This window comes from Triturus cristatus, chromosome 3_1, assembly GCF_964204655.1.
Source record: "Triturus cristatus chromosome 3_1, aTriCri1.1, whole genome shotgun sequence".
In the NCBI taxonomy this organism is placed as follows: Eukaryota; Metazoa; Chordata; class Amphibia; order Caudata; family Salamandridae; genus Triturus; species Triturus cristatus.
The window spans coordinates 745639966-745662366 of NC_140583.1; positions in this window are offsets into that span (position 1 = coordinate 745639966).

Consider the following 22401-nt stretch of genomic DNA (forward strand, 5'->3'; position numbering starts at 1 on the left):
GCACCACACCTCCAAGCTCCATCTGCAGAAACTGGAAAAAGATATCAGAAGGCCAGTGGAACAATGTTTTCAACTCCCGCCTCCCAGTCTCAACATACAATTAAGAACTGGCTGCGAAACACTTCTCTGAGTGGGTCACTGAATGCACTGAGACCATTGCCCTGAAAAGCCAGCCAACTCCAAAAAGGCCTGCCAGAGAAGCAAGCTGGTTCACTGCAGAGCTGAAATCCACCAAACGCAACTACTGGCAACTAGAAAGGAAGTGGCATACCAGCAAAGAGACAGGTGGCTATACCACCATTTAGACAGCACTCAACCAGTACCACTGCCTCCTGAAGAAAACAAAGAAGAACACCTTAGCACACCACATAGAAGCAAGCACAAACCACAGTAAGGAACTCTTTGAAAATTGTGAAGGAGTTTTCCAAACAGCTGCTGCTGGAAACAACAACAACCCCTTCCAAGAACTGTGAAACCCTGGGAGATGTCTTCCACAACAAGATCTCCATCATTACGAAAACTTCAAGCCCCAACCCACAGCCACTGAGAGCATCAGCATGCTCACACCCACAAACACAAACCCCTAACACCTGCTCATCCATTGGGACCCTATTACAAATCAAACCATAACCTCCATCACAAACTCTGTGCACTCAGGAAGACCCTTAGATCCCTGTCCCCACCACCATATCTTCAACCTCGGGGGCAAGACAAACACAATAAAGTCCAAAACACCTCCATCACCTCTGCCTCCTTTCCTAAGTATTGATATATTCTGAAGCGAAACCCCTATTGAAGAAACCATCTGCGCCAAAGAATTACCTGCCCATCTCCCTGCTCCCCTTTTCAGTAAAGGATCTCGAGGCAATCACCCAGCAACTTACCAAACATCTGGAAAACAGACACCTCCTCGACCCCTCTCAATCCAGATCCTTAGCCAACCACAGCATCGAGACAGCCCTGATCACAGCAACAGATGACATCAGGGCCCTCCTGGACCCCAGAGAAACAGCAGCCCTCATCATCTTGGGCATGTCAGTCAACACTGTCTCCCACCACATCTTGGTCAACAGACTCCAGCACATTGGAATCCAGGGAGACGCTCTCCCACAGTTCACCTCTGAACCCAAAAAGATCATCTGTGACATCTCCCAAGGATAATCCCTCAGCCCCACCATTCTTCAACACGTACAAGACCCACTTGGACAACACCGTCACATCGCATGAATTCATCACCATCCCCTACACCGATGACATAGCTCATCTTCTCGCTGTAAGAAGACTCCTCCTCCATCAGAGCCAACTTCCAGAGATGTATGATAAAAGTCACTGACTGGATGAAGGACAACTGTCTCAAGCTCAACACGGACAAGATGGAAGTCCTCATCTTTGGGAACAACACCTCTCCTTGGAATGATGTATGGTGGCCTGCGGAACTCAATTCACCCCCCTCCCCAACAGACCACACCGCAACCTTTGCATCATCTTAGACAGAAAACTATCTAGAAGAAACAGGTAAACGCAGTCTTTTATGCCTGCTTCCACACCCTATGCAGGCACCACAAGATCTTCAGGTGGCTCACAGTCAACACTAGAATGACTGTCATGCAGGAATGTTAGAACTGGCGATTTCTGGTTGGCTAGGGCTTGCGCCAAAGCCAGGCCGAAACCACCACTCTAGTCAGGGCAAGGACATTACACGCCAAAGATAACCCCTGCTCACCCCCTTGGTAGCTTGGCACGAGCAGTCAGGCTTATCTCTGAGGCAAGGTGTAAAGCGTTTGCGCGCGCACCCAACTACAACACCCAAGGCCCACCACAAAGGAAACTCCACACAAGGTATTCTATAACAATAGCCTTTGTATTATACACAACACATTAGATAAAAACACACACTTTACACTGTGCCAACAGGCACGGGCAGAATTTACAAGGGATATGTACAAGACAGGGCCACCTGGACCACTGTCAGGAATTAGCACTTTTTGGAACGTTACACAAAAACATATAAGATCACTGTAGCACAAAAATAATATGTATAGCACACAACCAGTACTTACTGGTATCAGGTAAGTACCACCTACGCGACCCTAACTACCTTAGGAAGCGGTCACGCAGGGAACTAGAACCTCACTAGCACCACCTGTACTAGGAGAAAGCAAACAACCACCTAAGTATCACAATACCTGTAGGGGTAGTAGAACGTTACACATGATGCATCACATTCAGAGGTGTAGGGAAGGAAAACACATGATGCCTAAAAACATTCAGAGGTGTAAAGCAATGGCACATGACGCATAAAAACACATTCAGAGGTGCAGGAAAGGAACGTTAGCGCACAACTCCACATGAGCCACCACCTGTGGCAGTCCCTGGGCCAACTGGCCTGGTAGGGGCTAGGACGCCCTGTGTTCAGCAAAGTTAGGGGCAAGACTGCGCAGGAGGCACAGTCCCAAACTCAGAGTGCCACCACCTAAACGTGGCAGCTGCCCACTAAGTGCTGGGCAGCTGTGGAACGACCTCAGGCACCAGCGTGCCTCTGGAGCCCTCTCTGGGCTCTATCCTCGCCAAATGTCCCCTCGAGCCTCGCAGGCTCTAAATAATATTGTGCTCCTTCGTTGGAGCCTGTCAGGGCTCTGTCAAAATATTGCCCCTGACGTTGGAGCGGCCCCTCTGCTCACTAAGGAGGGCCCCCGTACGTTGGAGCGCTCCGAGCGCTCTGAGCAAATCGTGGCCCCAGAGTCCCTCTGGACTCTAACGGAATCTCGCCCCGTCGTTGGAGCCACGGGGCTCTAGAACCAATGCCCCCTCTGGTGGAGCCTCACGGGGCTCGACAACACTGCCCCGCACCCCCCAGCACGTGCGCGGAGTCCCCCAGCCCTCTTAATCACTCACCGGGCTGTCTGCAGGGGACTCCCGCGTCGGCTGCTCTCTCTCGGTCCAGGCGGACTCCGGGGCTGCTTCTCTACGCGGAGGGGGCAGGCACCGACAATGTGCCTCGCGCCCCCCTCCGCTCCAGCTCCTGCCGTCCTCTTCACTCTCTTCAGTACCCCGGGGCGCAGGGTAGGCTCCTGCCTGCTCCGGGGCTTGCACTCCAACAACGCGAGTCCTCGGTGGGAGGCGGGGTAGGCTCCCGCCCTCCTACTTCCAGTCCCGGGTGTCCCGGAGGCCCGCCCTCAGCCGCCTGACTTCCTGTTTCAGCCCGGGCTGCAGCGGTGATTATTCCGGCCGTAAGAGGGGTAGGCTCCCTCGAAATAAACGCAAATAAGCGGGCTGGGTACCCGCAAGCTGAATCAAAGCGCTCACAGCGCTATAAAGTGAGCCAGCGTTCGCAGCGCTACAAGGCTCATAACAGCGCTCCCAGCGCTATAAAGATAGCAAGCCCAGGAAAACAGCGCGCCCAGCGCTATAAAGTCCAGAAAGCGCTCCCAGGCGCTATAAGCAACGTCCAGCAACCAAAAGGTCCTTCAAAGAGCAGGGGGGGCAAAGGCTGGGCCCAGAGCCAGCTCACAGGGCCCTCCAGCAGGGAGGCAGTCCCTAGTGGCGGTCTCTCCTGGCGCCCAGCAGCAGCAGGCCCCCCCTCAGATGATCCTGCAAGAGAACACCCCATGTAAGGGGACACAGCCCCTTTTTATACAGTACAAGGCTTTGTCTAAGGTGCAGGGAAGGGGCGAACCAGTTCCAACAGGTTCCTGAGCACTTTGTTTTGCTCAGCCCCTCTCCCTATTCACTGGCAGGGCTAGGGTCATTAGACGCACCACAGGGGCCGGCGCCAGCATTGTGTGGGGAAAGCCCTGTCCTATTCAGGACCCAGGTACACTCCTCCCCAGCCATCAACATGCTAACCCCCCATTCACCACTGGGTGACTCCTCCTGACTCTGGGGATTTCCCTAGTCCGTCACATGACCTCCACCAGCCAATCGCCGGACAAGCCACACATTTCCCACTGCACACTGAAGTGCCCACTTCTAGAAGTGGCACTTCCACACTAGGTACATGCACGCCGCACACATCATCGCGCAGCATTCACTCACACGAGTCCGCACATACCAAACTCGGGCCTGCACACCCCACGCATCCGGAACTACCAGGACACATACATTCCCCCATGCATTCCTATGTGGGAGGGCAGGCCAACCTCACAACACGCACGCACTTTACCCTGGGACACAGCGGTAAAGTGCGCAGAAGTCAATAAAATCACTAAACCAAGTCACAATATTAAGCAAAAAGTTTCGGGTCGAACCGGCCAGAAGGGCCAAGTCCAACAAGGAACTTGTCACCAGCAGGCTGGACTATGTTGACCCAAGCATACAAATCCCTGCACAACGGAGGACCAGCATACATCAAAAAACGCATGACCTTCCACCAACCGACCAGACAATTTCGATCCACCTCCCTCTTCCTCCAAGTCACCCCCCCCACCCCTCGGAGAAGCCAAAGCAACAGTGGAGGGTGCTCCTTCTCACACATGGGAGCAAAGTTTGGAATGGCCTTGCCCTGAATCTTGGGATAAACATTCATAAAAAGTGTAGATCCACAGTCTCTTTCCTCATATTTACACTCTTTAAGAATTGTCATATTTCCCTGCCTCATTCTCCCAACCCCCTCTGGGCCAAATTAATTGCTCTTCTGGCCAGCAGGGGGGTCAAATCCCTTCACAAATAATCGAACCATTAACAGTGCTGGACTCTATTCCTATTTTTAAAAAATGGGGGACTCTATTCCTGGCACAAGAAGGAGTAGGGAAGAAATCTGCAGCTGCTAATTAACTCTGCACACTGCAATTGTGCTGGGAAAGCCCAAGCCCAAAGAAACAAAGGAGGAAGGCCAGGCTTGTGGAGCCAAACACAGGAGGGGCTCCCCCTTGAAGATTTGGTGGGAAGGTGTCAGACAGCTGTGTAAGGTGGGGGCGGAAAAGAGGCTCTCAGGGAAGGTCTTTCCATGGACTATGAAGTCACCATGTTAGAATAACCCATTTTGTGGTGCAGGAGGGTTGTGAGTGGACTGGAATGATGATGTGGCACCCTAGGATTGCCAAAGGGTGTCTGGCTTCTAGAACTTTCCACCCTGCTTAAAAACATCTGCACAAGGGAAGAGACTTATGAGAAGACACAGGACCTGGGAGAAACCATGGCGAAAGAATGCCAGGCTGGAAGAAGAAGACACCATCTGCCACTGAATCTGAAGGATTGGAATGGGTCTCTTTACGGCCAGTGATGCAGAGTAACTTATACCCCAAAGGAACAATTGGGAAAATAGATCTGCTGAGGAACTCTGGAGGGGTTCCCCTAGGAGTTCTGTAGACTGGACCCTGACTCTGCTGCTGACACACAGGCACCCTGCAAGATACCAAAGCCTTGGGGCCTGAGAAGTGCTGCAGGGAGGGTGTCATGCTTCCTGGATGTGAAGGGGGCTGTGGAAAATGCCCCCTAAGCTCAAGAGAGCCTTAGGAGCATAGGCAGAGGGCAAGTCTGGCAGAGGAACCAAACAAGACTCAAGCTCCTCACAAACAGCACCCATTAGATGCTTGGAGAGCACCAGGCCCCTGGAGTCAGTGCATCTGTGTTGTTGGTAAGGTGGATGGGGAGGGGGTATGCATCGGACCTGCATGTACAGCTCTCTCATGGCCCTGTGGACTCCATGCCCCATGGCCAGTGCAAGCCAAGGAGCCTCAAGGGAACTCCATCCTCCGGGACAGAAGACACAGCCAGTGCTGGGTTTGTTACCTGCCTCCGGTGCCATGTCTTGGGGGCAGAGCACAATGGCACACTGCCTCTTGCCTTCAGGCAGCATGGCAGGAGAGGACAAAGTAGCTTCCTCTTCTGGGCAAGAGCCAATTCTAAGCGATTTGCTCCTGCCAGAGGCGGGAGAAGAAGAGAGTGCTGCCAGATACTATGCCAGTCCAAGAAGGCACACGGGGAGCTGGTAGGAGCCATGGAGGTCTTGGACGCCACCTCTACACCCAACAAAGCAACATACCAGGTGCCCAAATGGGCATGGGCATCCAGTGTGAAAAAGAAACCAGAGCAATGCAACTGCAAAGCCAAAGCAAAGAGGGACAAAGCAGCTCATTAAGTATACATTGATTTGACTGAGGACTGCTCCATAAGCCCGCACAAGGGTACATTAATAGGCATTTCTTTGTTTGGGGTGTGCTAGGAAGAGAGGTGACACCACCAATAGTTCTTCTGCATGTTGGGAGGTTGTTTGAAGAATAACAATCCACAAAAGAGTCCTGCGACAAATTTTGGGTGATATCCTTTGTCTCCCAGGGGGTCGCAATCATAAACCCAGGATAGCTTGAGCGGATGCAACTTTTGCTTATCAGCTCTGGAGGTCAGGGATTGTGGTCTTTCGGTTGGTTGTTTGGTCCTGAATCTGTAGCAGCAGCATAGTAAAAGTATAAATTAGACCCTGGAATACATGTTTTTGCATTCACTGCTTTATTGACAGGGTTGATGGTTAACAATGCAAGGTTTCACAGTATAATGAAAACAATTGAATGTTTTCCCTACCTAATCTGTCGTCAGTGGTGGCTTATAACATGTATTGTAAAATGACACTGTCCCCATTGATTTCAATGGTGTTACAATGGTGGATTGTAACATATTGCTGCTTTTACTGACACAGTGACACCCTTACAAAGCCACTATGACTATCTTATTGATAATCGTGAAACGGGGGGAGTTAGGCCCGAGGGGCTAGGTCCAGGCAGGGTCGCACTAATGTATTGCACAAGGGAAGAGGGCCTGGACCTTATTTTATTAGTAAAGGTATTTTCATTTCACATTTGGGACAAACACATTGCTTTTTGTTTGCACCGGTATTTTATTTATACCTTTTAATTAGGAAAATTTCGTTTTTTTGTATATAGTCAAACATGAAAAAGACAAAGGTCTAATTATATCCAAATGCCTTACATACATTAGACAATCATTATACACATTATTAATACACATAAAAGCAATTTGCAAATTGAATACAAAAAAAATAAACAAACTAACAGCCAATCTTCTGACGTTCTTATGTCAACTTTAGCAATGAACTTAAACCACTGATCCTAGACTATCTGAAAGTGTCTGAGTCAGGTATCAAAAAAGAACACTGGAAACACTTTGTTGTCTAATACAGGGGAGCTTTCCTTAGTTTGGAATATGTGCACCAAGGCGGTGGATTTGTCTTTCTCTGTTACAGCGCCGATCCTGCTGTTTTCCGTCTTTATTTACATTTTCCTTTTTACTAGAAAAGGCACTGACCGGACAATGACTTACTGAGTGCTGTTCTGCATGCCAGTGAGCTGTAGTTACCAGCCTACACCAACTCCTATGATTAGGCTTTTAATGGCTCTGCTTTGCTACCCTGCAAGAGTCAAATGTTACAGTGGGGTACATGGTTCCCAGTAAAAAGACAATTGAGGACTTACTGTTTGTGAAGGACTCACATTTTTTGCAATAGCCCAATTTCTTACATGCTGCATTTAGTATTTTGTCTGCAAAGATGTGTTGTATCTTATAGTGACCAAGCTACACCTGTATATTCCTTATTTAATTTGCGTGCACTTACTCGAGTTGTAGCAATGGCAGATTTCAGTGCTAGAAATCACTCTGCTATGTTTCTATTTCAATGCAATAGTCTGGTAAAACCTGATGAAAATCGTCTTGGCTGATAGACCAACATTCTGACATGCACCTTTGAATGTGCACAGGGTCCGGTGAGTGTAAATCAAAACACCTGTGTGTGTTGTAGTGTATACAAATTGAAATTTCGTGCTAGGGCCCACACGATTCTGACCGGTGACTACTTCAAACTAAAACTCTTTGCTTACAGTTTTGCAATAACATGGTTGAACATGGCACTGCAGGGCCCATGTTCGGGAGCCGTTCCACTTATGCGTGCCCTTTTAGTAATATCTGCCTGTTTATTTACCTTCACAGTTTCCTTCTCCACCTCGGCTCCCTGCACCCGCTGAGGTCAGTTGAACAAAATGTCAGGGGAAGCATAAATAACCTAATGCACCCTTTGATTGTCAACGAGAGAACATGGATGACTTTGGTTCATACTTAGCCCTACTTACTCCTTTAGAGATGTGGAAAGGCCGTGGGCATGGATTAAAAACCGCTGTTCCCGCTGCCGTCTTCATGAAGACTGATACCAGGAGTAGCTATAGTAGTATTTATGGTAATAAAAAGCGATGTGAAGTATACCAAAAGGGAAGCCAGGTTTACATGCCACTACCTCTGGCTTCCTTTAATTGACGTGCTTCCCTGCACCATGAGTGGAGCTGGGTACCTATTATTATTTGTATACTCAGATAATTTACCAATGATGCCACCACACACCCTCACTTCCTGAAAGCTGGTGATCTACCTCTAACACTTGTCTCTTCAGTCCACTCAGATCTCTTCATGTCTTGCTCTCATCTATGAGGCTTAAACTGGTTGGTGACCTGTGTCCTTCTGGTGGATCAAGTCACACTTCCTTCCTATTGCACACCGACCCTTAATCTTAACTTATTTGAGCATAATGCCTAAAAATGTCAGTTCCTTGTTTATACCTTCTATTACCAAATATGGGTTTCAAAGCTCTCTCAAAAGTAATAATTATAAGATAAGTATTCTCCTATCAGAAAGATCCATGTAAGTGTATCTATCTTATACTGTTACTTTTTCTCCCAACTTCATCCATGTTACCCTAAACTATGGGCCTCATTTACAATGAACTGGCATAGGGCAGCGCACAAGTCTTTATTGCTGCACTCCCCTACTCCAATTCCAAAGTGAGCAAAGCACCATATTTACAAGATACAGTACATTCCTGCCCTTTCAGCCAGCGCACAATTTGGTGCCTAGTGCCAACACAGGCAGCCTTGTAGCATGGTGCAAGGCTGTCTGCATTGTTGGGAGGACTGTTTTTGTGCAGGAAGGGGCACCTTCCTGCAAAAAAACAATCCATGGAAGCCTTTTTTCTACTTCCTATGTGTAGTAGAGAATGCAGCACACAAAGAAAGAGGAAAATAAAGATATTTCTCCTCTTTACGCATCCACTGGAGGGACCTACAGTTTTGAGGCATTCCCTGATCTGCAGATCCCCGCAAATTTGGAAATGTGTCAAAACCCATGGGTGTTGCTTAGGAAAACCCACGCAACACCCATGAAATGCAGTGTAAGGCAACACAGTGTCTTGTGCTGCATTGCCTTACACCATATCTACGAGGCCATGAAAGGCCACGCAAAATAGTTTTGCATGGCCTCATAGATATTGGTCTGCACTCTGCACCATCATAAAACGTGACGCATCTGCAGGGTCCAGGGCTTGTAAATAAGCCTCTTTATATTTTACATAACCCTTTCTGTGGCAAGGACGTAACAGTTATGTCCTCTGCACACGTCCAGACAATCCCTCTGCTGTTTACAGCAGTGGAATTAAAAAAAAAGTTGTTCAGTCTCTGGAGCAGGGGAAAAGGTTTCCCTGTCCTTTGTTTTGGGAGACCTGGGGGAATGCCGGATGGGAGGAAGCTTGTGGCTCCCTGTAGATACCAGTACTTTCCATCACAGAAATATGAGGAAAATGTTTTTTTTTATAGTCACATGTTTGAGGTTTACAAGGGATTCTAGGTAATAAAATGTGGTGAGAACCATGTTAATCAGCCCACCCTGGATAGCCCTAGGCTGGTTAGGTTTGCCTGGGTGCTGGCTGAGTTAGGGTCCAAAATTTAGGGAACAGAAATGGTAAAACAATTCTTTATATCATTTTACCGGGCCCAGGAAGCCTTCACCTGTGTGGCCTGATCCAGTAGCTATGACCGGGCCCAAGGGCCCAGCCAGGCCCAGGGGCGGGCAATCTCGTCCCAGGCTCCATCCTACGGTCTGCTGCCCTGCCAAGGGCGGGGTTCCATCGGGCCAGGGAGACTTTCCCTGGTTGGCTGAGTTCAGAAGCTCTGACCGGGTCCCATCTAGCCCTGGGATGTGTGCACCCCAATCCTGGGCTCTGCCCTTCAGCCCACCGCCTGCTTCAGAGCTCTGACTGGGGCCACCATAGGTGGGGGACACGCCATCACAGGCTCTGCCTTCTGGCCCACTGCATGGCCAAGCCCCTGGGACGGGCTCTCCCGTGCCCAGGGAGGCATCCCTGGTGCAGCTGGGCCTTTCCTGAGCGTCCGGGCCTTGGACCTACAACTGAGCCCCAGTGTCCTGCCAGGCACCAAGGCAGGCTTTCTAGCCCTAGGCTCTGTCCTCCGGCCTGCCCCACTGCCAAGGCCAGGGGTTGGGGGCACACAGGGCCCAGGGAGGCCTCCCCCCACTTTGCCTGCATATTAAGGTGCCTTCAGGCCCCGGGTCAGAGACCCACCAGGGTCCCACTCGCAGGCCGGCGTAGGAAGCTGGCTCTGTATATACTATACCAAAGTAAGGTATAGTGTGCACAGAATCCTGTGGAACCCACGAGTTATAGCTGAGGCTAAATTAGATATTCACTCACAGCTCTACTTGTGGTAGTGTGGCCGAGCAGTTAGGCTTATCAGAGGGTGTCTTAAGCATTTATTGTATTCACTCAGGAGAGAAATTATGGCACACACTCAGAAACAGAATCCAGACCAATTAGGTACATTTAAAGAAGGTATTCTTATTGGTTTTTTTTTAGAACTAAGCATGACCTGGTACAGAAAGGTAAAATATACTTTAAAATGCAAGGCTGTATACAGAAATGCAAATGTAGATGAAATTGGCATTGTTACAGGTTTGTACTTGCTTAATAAACAGTTCAGAATACTTTTAAAGTACTTTGGATTACTTTTGCATTACTTTTTTGTTACATCAACTACTGCAGGCTCAAACAAGGAAGTTTCCTAAGGGTGGCCACCAGCAATAGAAGTACGTTGGGGTCATGCCTGGACACTGTTGTTTGGATCACCCAAGGCCGTGCGGTGTCTTTAGGTGCAAGGTTTTTTCACCAGCTCCGGTCGCGGTCTGGAGGACCCTTCGGGTTGAAGCTGCAGACATTGGGTAGAAGATCATGAAAGGTCAGGGACCATGGATCCCCGGTCATTATCACTAGGGAGACCTCCTCATGGTGTTGGACTACTCTAACTCAGGCTGTGGGCGTTGGGCGCAGAGTGGTACAGAACCGCTGATCCGGCTGGGTCCGGCGCCTGTGTTGGAGTCTTTGGTTTGAGCGCATCTGGTGCTCATAGAAGGCCGAGACTTTTGGGTAAAGGCAGGGCAGGTCCTCTGGGTTCTGGACTACTGCTGCCTGCTGGGTGCTGGCCATGCCGTGGTTTCGCTGGTGGCAGGTTGAAGCTGTGGAAGGCCGGCAGGGTTGGGCCAAAGCAGTTGTTGTCCTCTTCTTCCTAGTTCATCAGGGATCTTTGGTCCTTCTTCTTCTTTCCTCTTGAATCCAAGGAGGCAAGGTTCAGAGTCACCCCAACTTCTAAATTTAGTGGTGTTACAGGAGTGTGCAGGTTGGGACCAATAGGTCCCTTCCTTGGGGTGAGTTCACTCCCTATTATGCCACCCTCCAGTGGGAGTTAGGAATAAGCCTTTATCTGATTGGCTGTGTCCCCTCATTTTCAAGAAGGACGGACTTAGATGTGTGCTTCACCTCACCTCTCCCACCTGAGGGGTGGTATTGGCAAAGGTAGGCACACATCTCTTCCTAACTTGGTTTTCCTGCCTATTCTCCAGCCCAAACTGGGGGGTTAGAACCAGTGGGAGCCAATTGCTGGGGGCAGCAAAAGGCAGGGTCAGCAAACAAAGGTGGCAGGCCTTTGAAGCTTTCCCTTCATGGACCAAGTCCATCCTGGGGAGGAGGCATGACACCTCTGCCCAGGATGGGCTTTGTTTCTGGATCCAGAGAGCTGAGGCCCTCTACCAGGGGTCCAGAAACCTGTCTGGTGGTGGCAAATGGCAGATAGCCATTTAGGAACCACACCAGGGCTGGTAGTTTTTCAGGGGCATCTTTAAGATGCCCTCTGAATCCAATTGACATTAATACATCCTACACTGGCATCGGTGAGGGTTTAATGTGGTGAGAAGTTTGATACCAAACATCCCAGGTCTCAGTAAAGCAATTATTGAGCTGTGGAATTTGTAATAACCAAATCCCAGAACATACACTCTTTATGACATTGCTGCACTTACAAGGTTTAAGAATAGACTTACACATTATAGGGGTACAGTGCTCTTGAAACTGTACCCTCAACTATGGTCTAGTGCACCCTGCTAGGGAGTGACTTACCTAGGCCTCAGGCAGAAGGTTGCAGGCATAGCCCGCAGGGATGTGTGCCATGCTGAGTCTTCACTTTTCTATGCACCAAGACAAGCAGTCTGCAATTGCAGTGTGTGGGTGTTAAGGTACAGGGTCTCTAAGGGTGGCACAATGGATGCTGCAGCCATTAGAGACATTACCAGAGGCTTACCTGTGGCCAGAGATGTGCCAATTGTGGGCACAAAAGTACAGTTTTGGGAAAGAACGCAGGGAACCTGATTGGCAAGGACGGAGTGCACATAAAGTTATGTTATGTTATAAGCACTTATAGAGCGCATGGCTACCTATAGTCATCTCTGCATTGATAGTACCACACATAATACTTATCAGGAAGGAATCCTATTACTGCGATAAGTTTTGAAAAAAATAGGTCTTGAGCTTCTTCCTGAAGGGAAGCAGCTGATTTAAAGAGAATAGGGGAGGGCATTCCAAAGTTTAGCAGCTCTCTAAGAGAAGGATCGTCCTCCCACTCTCTCCATCCTAATGTGAGGGATGATCACCAGATAGGCAGTGGTGGAACACAGTGTTCTATTAGGGAGATAGAAAGAAAGCAGGGGTTGAGAGATCACAGGGCCATTTCCCCACAAGGCCTTGTGGGCAATCGAAAGAGACTTATTCCTTATTCTCTTGCGCACCGGGAACCAATGGATGGAGTTCAAGGCTTGTCTGGCAGATTGGTGTCTAGGGATATCAAGTAGCAGTCTGGCAGCACAGTTCTGGACCACCTGAAGTTTCCTAATCATTCCCTTTGGAGCACCTAGGTAGAGGGGGGTTAGACTTGGCATCTTTTGGCGTGGTTACCTTCACTTTTTGCCCCTACCTCCTGTATTTTTGACACTGTGCCGGATTATGTTTTTGCTGGTTTAGACGCTGCGGGCACTTTGCCACTGCTGGTCAGTGCCAAAGTGCGAGTGCTCCCTAGAGAAATTGTATGTGATTGATTATCCACGATTGGCAGATTTGTATTATCGATAGGCCCCTAGTAGAGTGCACTACAGGTGCCAGGGCTGATAACTCAAATGCTACTAGTGGGCTTGCAGCACAGGTTGTGCCCCCCACATGAGTAGCGCGGAAACGATGCCTCGGTCCGGCCACCGCCATGCCCATGCGCAGTCTGCCAACTGCACCGATGACCTGGCCGGTGTCCACACCTGCCAGGCCTGACCTTCACTTCTTGTGCACGTTAGTCACCCCTATGGTAGGCCCTAGGTACCCACCTGGACAGGGTACCGTGCATGAGGAAGGCAGGACATGTCCTAGTGTGGGTGACATGTCCTGGTAGTGAAAGACCGCCAAATGATCTTTCACTATTGAGGGCCTATCTTGCCTGATAGGATAGAATGGGGAAGGCTGCGCATCATGGTTACCCGCCTACCTTCCCATAGGAGCGAGATACAAAGTCGAAGTCTGGTACCCCTGAACTCAGGTTTCGATAACGAATCTTTTAGGCTGGATGGTGTTTGAATTCTGTGTTTGAGGATAGCACTTTTAGAAAGTGGCTGTTCTCGTGTTCGACCATTCCATGTGCCTCCACCTGTTGTGTGTATTTGTGTATGACCGTCTGGGTTTGTGAGTGACAGTGTCTGGTGTGATGTGCGTGATCCCTGGGAGGGCCGGATGAGCCGGTGGTGGGCTGAAAAGGCCGATCAAAACCTAGAGTGGTGGGAGGAGTAGCACCCGGGCCTGAATAGGGCTGTGCCTGCCTTCCACAGAGCTGGCTCCACCTCCTGTGGTGCGTCTGAAGACCCTGGCACACCTGCACAAAGAGACGAAGACGTGTCCTGGCCAAAAGCACCCCAAACTGGTTCGAGCAGGGTCCTGGACCCCTCACACAAAGAGATCAAAGCCTTTATGGGGTATAAGTACACCAACCAAAATCCCAGAGAATTAGACAAATCTGAATTGACTAACTTCGTGATCGAGAGGAATCCCTGGCGAAGAGGAACAGCTGAAGAGACTCAGGTGAAGACTACCCTTGCTGTGTTTCTGGGGTCGACCTGCAGTTTGTTGTTGTCACTGAAGAGCAGATGAAGGGACTCAGTTGTGAGTTGTGTCCCCCTACTTGAAGACGGACTTTTGTTGAAGTGCCTTGTCCGGCTGAAGGCAAAGTATCTCCAAGGACCAGAGTAGAGCTGGTCTCCTGTTACAAAGTCCCAGGCCCAAAAGGACTTCTCCGCCACCACCCCTGAACTTCCTTGCTGGGAGTTCCAGTCGTGAGGAGGGCCTGAAGCTGAGAGTAAGGCCTTTATGTCACCGAGGAGCTGTGTAAGCACGAGAGGAGCGGAATCTGCTTTTCGTTCCCAAAGGAACCGCCAACGTCGCAAGTTGCCGGAGACGACATTGCTCTCCCCTGGCTCCGTGCATCGTCATCACCATATCTGTCCGAGGTACTGTTGCCAAGGGTCTGGGTGATTTTGCACCTGCCGCTGCGAGTACCGCAGACAGTGTTGAACTTTGGACTTTGTGGGTGTTGACGCAGAGGTAGTCCCGGGGGAGCTACCTGTTTCTACTACGTCATCTTGATTCGCAACAAGCTTTCTAAGAAAAACCTTTCAACCAAGTAACCTTATTTATGTGAACTCTTTTTGCCGTGTTGGTCTTGTTAAAAGTTTAGTAAAGAGTTTATTTTTCTAAACTGGTGTGGAGTCCGTTTGTGGCGCTATCGCTATATTACTGTGAGCGCTGGTACAAATACTTCACGCATTGCCTTTGAAGATAAGCCTTGTCTGCTCGAGCCAAGCTACCGAGGGAGTGAGCAGAGGTTATCGACAAGCGTGTATCTTTCTTACTCTGACTAGAAGCACGGGTCCCTATTTGGTCCGAGGTACCTACCGCTGCCAACTAGAGACCCCCATTTCTAACAGGGAGTTATAATAATCCAGTCTGGATAGAATGAGGGCCTGGACCATCAGTCTCCTGTCGATGAAAGGGAGGTGATTGGGAGAATCTTCCTAAGCATCCTGAGGAGCCCATGGCAGGTGGCAGCAAGCTTCACTGCCTGATGGCCACAATTTTAAGAATTATCTATCCATAGCCCAAGGCCCTTGATGGAATTTTTGGGCGTGGTATGGGAACCTAAGCTGCTTGGCAAGTCCAGTTCACGACTCAACTTAGAGCTATTTGCCAGAATCATAAGCTCCTTTTACTCTCTATTAAGTTTAAGACAGAAATGTTCCAACCATTTGGCTACCTTCTCGAGGCAGAGCTCCAATGAGGGGGAGTGGAGATTCTGTCTATGAGAGAAAATCAATTGAGTGTCATCACTATTGGTGACTATCAAGATCCCAGATGGGGAGACAATGTCTACAAGAGGTCTCATATAAATGTTAAACAATGTAGGGCTCAGGGAGAAACCCTGAGGTACTCCGCACTTGAGTATTAGGCTGTTGGGTAGACCACCGTCTTCGAAGACCTGAAAAAACCTGTCTTGCTGGAAAGATTGGAGCCATATGAGGGCAGTCCCTGAGATTCCCATGTTCATCAATCTTTGCACAAGCGTGTTGTGATTTACCTTGTCAAACGCAAAGCTCAAATAGAGCATGATGACGGCAACCAACCCTTCTTGGTTGAGTAATTTCTTGGATTCTTCAACCACTGCTAAGGGAGCAGTCTCTGTACAATGGTGGGGTCTAAGCCCTGTCTGGATGAGGTGGAGTTGGTTGTGACTCTCCAAATGGTCGGAACCAATCCAGTTGACGTATTTTTCTGCTGTCTTGCTAATAAAAGGGAGGATAGAAATGGGCCGGTAGTTCCCTAATGACAGGGGGTCCAAGTTTGGCTTTTTCAGAAACGTTTTGACCATAGCGAGTTTCCAGGCCACAGGGACATCGCCTGAGGTGAGAGACAGATTTATCACTTTAAGCACAGCAGGGAATTTCTCATCAGTAGCTATACCTATAGGGAGTGGAGGGGCCGGGTCACACGGAGAGCCTGATTTGATTTGGTGAAATATCTCTGATAGCTTGTGAGAATCCATACCAAAGGGAAGCAGGTGAGCGTCATCACATAGAGGTGATGAGTTGGGAGTGGGATTGTGAAATAGGCTGTAGATATCTTGAATAATCTTGTGAAAAAAGCTGACCATGTTGTTATACCGTCAGCGTTGCAGTGCTAGATTGTTACAAGTGGACGGGGGTTCAGTATTAATTTACCCTGGTGAGTTTTCTGCCAGATACATTTTTTCTTCAAAGTTAAATACTTGAGCTTTCACAATTTCAGTTTTATAGGTTTTAATGGCAAGTCTATAGCTCTGTTTGCTTACTTCCCTTACTTCCCTATAGTCTTTCCTCCATATTCAATCAAGTCAAAGTGCATCAAGTGTCAGGCAAAAAGTGGGGGGTGACCATGTGAAAAAGGACACTCTCCTACACCCCGTGTTTAAGGTGCTGGTGGGGCTCTGAACCCCCGGGTTACAGAGCCCCTTTCCCCTCCAAGGACAAGCAGAAGCCCTGTTTGTTAAGGTACAGCATGACCAGATGGCTGTTCTTCAAGCCCGGCCATCTGGTCACGCGCTATGCTTCGAATGGCTCTACCAGATGGCCGAGTCACCCTGGAAGTCCCAATAAGGGCTCATTTGCTTCCCCTAGTCCAGCCAAGGCTCCAGGAGGCTGGGTGCATTCACGCCTTTGGTCCTGTCTCTCTCAAGAAAGGTGGGCAGCCTTCCTCTGGATTACAAGGGACAGGGTACTACGGACCTCCTTGGAGTCTGGCTTTTCTCAGCTAGTGACCAGATGGCCCAGGACCAGCCCACCTCTGCCCTGTGCTCTGTCCTCAGGCCCCCCGAATGCAGGAAGCCTCAGGGAGGCTTCTGCTTCTTGGTCAGGTCCAAGAGCTCTGACTGGGGCCATGGCGGGCCCTGGGGTGGGAGGCCCAATCGTGGGTTCCACCCTCTGGCCCACTGCGCGGCATAGTGCCTGGGCCTTTCCCGCTTTGCCTGTGTGTTAAGGTGCCTTTGTCCCCTGGGTCAGAGGCCCGGCAGGGCCCCCTTCAAAGCCTCTTTCCTGAGGCGCAAGCAGGGCTCTGAGTCCCTGGGCTGCAGAGCCCCCGTTCCCTTCAACGACAAGCAGAAGCCCTGTTAATTAAGACATGTGTAATGCTTTCTAATTGTGCTACCAGATGGCTGAGCCACTGTGGAAGTACTTATGTGGGCTCGATTTGCTTCCCCTAGCGCAGCTAGGGCTCCAGGAGGCTGGGTGCATTTGTGCCTTTGGTACCCTCTCTCACTCAGTGTGCATAGATTACAAGAAAGGGGGGTAGCCTTCCTCTGAACTACTAGTGACAGGGTACTCCGGACCCCCTTGGAGTCTGGCAGTTCTCAGACAGTGGCCAGATGGCAGAGGACCAGCCCAACTCCATCCTGGACTCCACCTGGGGAGGCCTCCCCCATCGTGTCTGGGTCCAGCAGCTTCCACCGGGCCCCGGTGCCCTACTGGACACCAGGATGGGTGCTCTCATCCTGGACTCTGTCCTCCAGCCTGCCCCACCGCCAAGGGCCTGGGACAAGGGTCCGTTGGGCCTGTGGAGGCTTCCCCTGCTTCACCAGGTCCAGGAGCTACTATGAAATATATTTGCATATTATTTATCTACTTTTTGTGCCTCCTGTCAATCAGTGGTAAAATTAACTGAAGATAATGTGATTTTTTCATTCTATCAGGCAGTGTGGTCCAATATTGTCACCCAGGCCACTAACTCATAACATATAAACCTATATTGAAGCACTACTTGAACTAGCGAGCTGAGCAAGTGATATGGGAGATGTACACCAAATTGGAAGAGCAATGCAGTAACAGACATTTTGGCAGTGATCACAGATTTTTTTTAAACTTTGAATCATTTGAATTTCTTGGCACTAACATTCCATATTTGCACCCTACCTAAGCATTGAGCCAGCAATTAACCGGTGATATTTACTGCTTTGAGTTCAAGTCCTTATTCAGTAAAGCAGTTCTCACCCTGGAGACAAGTAAATACTTTTAAAAAAAGTTCTTCCTTTAGGATCCTAAGATTAACAAACATTTCTTGCTTTCATGATAACAAAAGAACTCCAAAACCCTTTCACATCTTGTTCAATAATAAGCAAGACAAAGCATGGTAGGATGACAACTAAGAGGAGTGAGTAAGTAAGGTAGCTGCGCGACTGTGACCAGGAATGCCAGGACTCGGAGTAAAGATCAAATGTAAACAATCAGCTCATTACTCCTATCACCTGTCTTCCTTTTCAAAGGTCATTACCAGCGCCGGCTTTAACCCCTTCCATGCGGGGCGGATTCCCCCGCTGTGCTGACCGTTACCTGCGCGGGCGTGGTCATGACGGAACGGTTCCGTCATGAGCACAGCTCAACCGACGCTCATGACGGAACCGTTCCGTCATGAGCGTCGAAGGGGTTAACGCTAGTGGCATCTGGCGCGACAAACTTTTTTGGTGCCATCCCTATGACCTCCTGCTCATATTCCCTCCTGACCACTCAGAAAAAGAGTCCCCTCTCTCACATACATTTCATATTTTTAAATGGCTGGTAAAGCCTGGCTTTAACAATCTACTCAGCTTTACAAATGAAATACAGATCTGTGCTTTGCAGGAGGCATATTAACTCTCTGCGCTACTTTATGGTTAGTCAAAACTGCCACTAAACAAAACTTCTCTGCCAACAAAAGTGCAAGCCACCATGTGCCTCTGAACAAAATCTCATTTAGAAGACTCATGAAGGTGCAGACCCCACACATAGAATGCCAGAAAAATAGCTACATGCACATGAACCCTACAGAAAAGTGTAGAACTCAACAGCATTGCCGAAGTGACAGGCTCTACTAAAAAAATAACGCACGACTAGCCAGCCAATGGGAAGACCAACACAATTATTCAATCAATCAAAGCGCGGCTCGTCACCTGAGTGGGTATCCAGGTGAAATATGCTGATTTCAGCTGAAGAGCCAGGTATGAGCTCCTCCCTGAAGTGGGTCGAGGAGGGTGCAGTGCGGAGGTGGAGGGAGAGGGTGTTCTAGGCTTTTGCGGTGAGATGGGAGAATGAGCATCCTCTGGAGCAGTAAATGAGAAGTATCTGTGTGGTGGGGCGTGGCCAGGCGCCCAACGAGCATGGCAGCGTTTTTGTAAAGCTCTCCGTACCGGTGCGGTGGATTCGCGCTTGGAGAACACTTTGTGCGAAGCTGCCCGGAGGAATGTGTCAGGATTGCCGCGCGCAGGATGCTGTGAGCAGTGATCCTGCTAACACGCATGCGCAGTAGCGGCGCTACCCTAGAAAAGGCTTGAAGCGCGATAGCTCAGGACTTCGCGTTCTAGTGTTGACCCGCAGCGTTGACGTTCATTTCCTGTTTCCTGTATTCGAACTCCTGTTTTCCTTCCGGACGACGCCTTTCGGCGTTCGCGTGCCTGGGACTTAGAGTCTATTGAAGATTCATATTTGTTGCCCTGACAGAGCTCTGTATTAGGGGGTAGAAGTGCACCGGTACTCTCTCTGTGCCTTTGCCCCGTTCCTTTACTCTCCATGCCTTTGCCCCGTGCCTTTGCTCCGTGCCTTGCCCTGTGCACAGTTCCTTTGTATCGTGCCTTTGCCTTGCTCTTCGCACGCTACTTGTAGTTTCGAGTTTGCGAAGGCAGGCAGGGCCCGTTATTGAGCTCCGCTTGCTCCTCTGCTGGAGATATCGCCACCATCTTTTCTGCCCTTGTGATTTGTTCCGCATACTCAACGCTCCACCCGCCTTTCCGGAGTTGTCTCCCAAGGGCCGGCCGGGTGTCTTGGGGTGCATTCCCTCCATTTATTTGTCCCTAGCTCTCTCCCATATCTCCTCTGGAACCCTTCTCAGCTTGGGTGGCGTGCGTCTCTTGCCTCTCTGGACTAGTATATGAGGCGCTGGAGAACTACCTTTTCAATCCAAGCTGGGACGAGCAAACAACACTTCTTCATACCTCCTTCTGGGAACTAGTTACAAACAGATTGTAACTTTATCGGTGCTACGATGAACATTTGATCTTCGTCCTACATATATAACCGGTAACGGGGAAGTGACCAGTAGAGAGGGGAAGGGGAGGCTATTTAAGTTAATCTGACTCATGCATGTCTTTCTATGTTTAGGATATCACATGTAGAAGAGAAGATCTTCTCCACAGATTGCTCCCATAAAGTGTCCTGGCAACTTCATGTAGATATTAGGTATTTATATATGCACCTCCTTTTCCCTGGTGAATGCTTTTCTGCCTTCTCTCTCCTCTTCTCAACCCTCTCACTCCATTCTAATATTCTTTTCAGATATCCTATACAGCAAGCTTCACTGAGACCAGATACAATCCGGGTTGTGACATCCAGAGGAGGCAGCTGGCTGAGGCTACAGAGTTTTCTTCCCCTCTTTCCTTGTTTTGTTTCCCTGCTTTCCCCTCTTACCGGTGCTCTCTAGAGTCTGATAGACGCATTTGGTGGTGGTGGAAGGCAGGGGTTTAGCAACGATTTCACCACCAACTCCGTGGCGCTCCTGCAGAATCCATTCCGGGTAAGATCCATACAGAACGCGAAGCCCACGTGGTTATTCTGCCTGAGCGCCATGGACGGACAACAGGTGACATTAGCAGACCTAGCAAACATGTTGGGGAATATTCAGGTGGAGACACAGGCTTTGGCTACTAGGGTTAATGCTATACAGGGAGAGCGAAGACCCCGGGATCCCACGCAGGTTATCCATGTTACTACACCACCGTCTATACCCCTTGCACCACCCGAAAGATTCTCAGGTGATTCATCAAAATTTGCAGCCTTCATTAGTCAGTGCCAGTTACATTTTACCTGTAAAGCCCATTGTTTCCCCACTGATCAAGCAAAGGTGGCTTTTGTGATTTCTTACATGGGGGGGTCCGCAGCCAATTGGGCAATCCCTCTAATTGAAAGAGACAATATTTTGTTACAGAATTATGTGGCATTTAAGGAAGAATTCAAGAAGTTGTTCGATAGACATACTTATACTCAGTCGGCAGACACAGAATTACTCTCTCTGAAACAAGGAAACACAGATCTTCCGTCGTATATCACATCTTTTCAAAGGTTGGTGGTTGAGGCTGGGTGGCCGGAGGAGAAGCGTAGCACCTTATTCTATAGAGGGCTTAGAGACGACTTAAAGGATGCTTTATCCCAAATTGTGGATCTTCCTAGCTCTTGCAAGGAACTAATTGAGTTAACAGTCAGAATAGATCATCGTATGCGAGAACGTAAGAGGGAAAGAGGCAAGACTGATGTTAGAATGGTTACTGTAAGAGAGAAGAAACCCGAACCAGTACTGAGTAGAGAGGAGGGGGAACCCATGCAGATAGGGACACTGAGAGGACCCTTAACACCCGAAGAAAGACGTCACCGACGTGAGAATAAGTTATGTCTCTACTGTGGGAAGGCGGGTCATTTTCTTAAGACCTGCCCTACCAAACCTCTACAGATGAGGAAGTCGGAAAACTAGAAAACCTGGAGTCCTGTGAGACGAGGGCTCTGGGTTATTCTGGTTCGAGTGTCTCCTCTTCTGATCTCCATGCAAATTCTGGAATTTTTTTTGTCATAGCTGAATTGTCCTGGGAGAAGGGATGGATGAAGGTTCCCATTATGGTTGATTCAGGCGCCTCCGGGAATTTCATGGACCGGGCCTGGGCTAAGGAACATCAAGTCCAAAGTCATGATAAAGGGTATGGAGAAACCGTAACTACAATTGACGGGAGTACTTTGAAATCCGGGCCTATAACGCAAAAGACGGAGGCCATTACGGTGCAGTTGGAACTCAATCACAAAGAGCAGGTGGAATTCGATTTGATTCAGTCACCCCAGTTTCCAATCATATTAGGCCTACCTTGGCTACGTCTCCATAATCCTCTCATTGATTGGCACAAGGTAACACTGCAGTTTAGACCGGAGTGTTGCAAAACCCATATTCTAGCTTTTAGTCCAGTCTCCAAGATACCAGACACCGGGGACAAAGAAGTATTGCCTGAAGTCTATCACGACCTTATAACCATTTTCGATCCAAAAGAAGCTACCTCACTACCTCCTCACAGACCATTTGATTGCAGAATAGAGCTGCAAGCCGGAGCCAAGTTACCTTTCAGTAGAGTCTACTCTCTAACTGAGAAAGAAAATATCTACTTACGAGAG